Genomic DNA, 2,927 nt, shown 5'->3' with positions numbered 1-2,927 from the left:
TAGGTTTATTATACTAGCCATGAATCAACATGCTAGTCATTTCCTACAAACTATGATTTTTAATGAAGATTCAGTTGAACCTTTGAATTTCTATGACTTCCACAAGAGAACATCTTTGATCAAAATCCAGGTGAGATGTTTATAATGTGTTCCTTTGAATCGAATGAGACTACTAACATCCCTTTGTGTATCTATGGGATATTAACTTAACTTTATCAGAAAAATATCACCTTGGGAAATAATTAGGTGTCTACACCATATGGAAAGACTACTATAAAATTTGTCACAAATATGTTTTCTCAACCTGACACATGCTTATGTACTTTTGAGCTAATGCTTATCAACCTCCATTTTTCCTGGTGTGGTAGTCTATGCAAGAACAGTGCCAATTTCCTGCTGAAAAAATCCATGCTTCTGTTAGATTTTGTAACTGTAACTGTAACATGCTTGTAACTGAGTTTTGAAAAATTTGCTTTAATTATCATTCATAAGTAGAGGAGGGAGCTTCATTCAAAGATTATTTGCTAGCAATTTTGTAAGCAAATGTCGGAGAATAGGTTGATTAACAGAGGAAATTTATTTAAAAAAGATTTGAAATATAGAATTCAAAGAACAAAGTTATGAAGTTGATGATCCAAACATCTTATCTTTATAATTCCCTTTTATGTCAGATTTCTCAAGAACATGGCCACTGGCAACCAAACAACTATCTCAGAATTCATTCTTCTGGGGCTTAGTGAAGTTCTGCAGCCTTTCATCTTCAGCCTCTTCCTGTCCATATACCTGATCTCCACCCTAGGAAACTTACTCATCTTCCTGGCTGTTACCTCTGACTCTCAACTACACACACGCATGTACTTCTTTCTCTCTAACCTGTCCTTTAATGACATTTGTTTAATTACAACCACAATCGCAAAGATGTTGGTTAACATTCAAATGCTCAATCAGACTATCACATACATGGGATGTCTCTCTCAGGTTTTCCTTATCTTGAATTTTGCTCGTATAGAAAATTGTCTCCTTGCAGATGGCCTATGACCACTATGTTGCTATATGTCACCCTCTGAAGTACACAGTTATGAGAGCTCATTTCTGTGTGATATTGCCTTTTTTCTCTCTGCTGTGTAGCATTATACATGGTTTATTCCACACTCTGATGGTGTTACTGCTGTCCTTCTGCACAGAAACTGAAATCCCCCATTTTTTCTGTGAGTTGGCTCAGGTCATCTAACTTGCCTTTCCTGATAATTTCATCAGTTTTCTCCTGGTATACACTGTGTCTGTTGTGTTTTCTGGTATTCCTGGGTTTGGGATTCTTTTGTCTTATATTCATATTGCATCCTCAGTTTTAAAAATGTTACCCTTGGGAGGCAAGTATAAAGCCTTTTCAACCTGTGGTTCTCATTTGGCAGTTGTGCTCCTGTTTTACGGCACAGGTTTTGGAGTACGCATTAGCTCTGCTTTTACTGACTCTCCAAGGAAGACTGTAGTGGCTTCAGTGATGTACACTGTCGTCACTCAGATGCTGAACCCCTTTATCTACAGCTTGAGGAACAAAGAAATAACGAAAGCCTTCAGGAAAATCATTATTAGGATAATATCTCTTTTATAATATGTCATCATTATATCAAAGACTTTAGAGAAAGCCAAACTTAACTAAAACTCTGTGACTCAAGATACTTTATCTCTGTCATTTAAATGTCATACAACAAGTAAGAGAAGTAATAATGATGTATATTTTAACATGATTTTAAACCAGACATCCCTGCATACCTAAATCAGTAATTTAATATATTCTTTTCTGAAAAAAAATACACATTAGATTCTTAAAAAATGAAATGTTTAGAATGTTCTAATTTTATCAAAAAATCATGCAAAGTTTCATAAGTAGGTATGAGTTAGACTTTCTCTTTCATCAAAATCATACTAACATTTTGAAAATGATTTACATCTTATTTCTTAGTAAGATACTTGTGTATTGAGTCGTAGAATTTAATCATAGAATTATCTATATATTGCCATAAAGAAATTACTTTTCCTACACAAAGAAGCAGTAGTTAGCATTTGTTCTTTAATTTTCATTTATCTTTTAAAATTAAAATATAATTAAATTTAATTAATTTGATACACAAATATATACACATATATATTTTTTACACACAAATATACGTTGCTTACCTCTATAACATTGTATGTATATAAGTCATTTATGGACTAATTTATATTTATATTATTGTGAAATAAGTTGCCATCTCATTTCTCTGGATTAATAATCCCTTCTGCATACCTTAGAGGCCAGTATTCATTTCTCTAGAGTTCAGAACTTCTGAGCCTACCCCATTCCATGTGAGCAGTTCTGTTGATATCATCTTAGTAATGTTTAAGCAACACATGTTGGTGTCATGTTTAAGCAAGCCATCATGGGTATAGTAACATATCTCCCATTTTAGGTGATAAATTTTCATAGCAATTTCAATGTTTCTCTGGGTTTAGTAATTTCCTGCCTTTGCTTCCACAATTATTACTGAGCCTTTGGTATAGGTCTTGTATTGCAGATGTATCAAGAGGGGCCTGCCACTATATACTTACTTTTCTGCATTTTGAAGAGTCGTTTTTATTTCTCCATTTGTTGCAATAAGAATTTTCTTTGATGAAGGTGTGAAGGTTAATTAAATTCTTGTCATGAGAATAAGTATACATATTGGAAACTCAATTAGGATTTTTTTCTTAGGTGAATTGGTAGTTGTTTGTTCTCTAAAGTCAGTATAATTAGGTAGCTGGCTAGGTTTCCAGTAAGAGGAGTGATTTCTCCTGTGTTCAGTGGACCAATAACTAATATTTTTATCTGAAGCAACCATCATGTCTGTCATATTTGTGTCATTATGCTAAGTTGATGTTAATTAGAAATCAATGGCTCAAGATAATTT

The 2,927-nt window shown here is 33.4% G+C and overlaps 1 pseudogene; it reads left to right on the top strand.

Moving 5' to 3' along the window:
• Window positions 1-684: 684 nt before the first annotated feature.
• On the top strand, window positions 685-1,612 carry LOC101843609 (annotated as a pseudogene).
• Window positions 1,613-2,927: the final 1,315 nt, after the last annotated feature.

This window comes from Mesocricetus auratus, unplaced genomic scaffold, assembly GCF_017639785.1.
Source record: "Mesocricetus auratus isolate SY011 unplaced genomic scaffold, BCM_Maur_2.0 Super-Scaffold_100040, whole genome shotgun sequence".
Classification (NCBI taxonomy): domain Eukaryota; kingdom Metazoa; phylum Chordata; class Mammalia; order Rodentia; family Cricetidae; genus Mesocricetus; species Mesocricetus auratus.
This window is presented reverse-complemented; position numbering and strand designations above follow the sequence as displayed.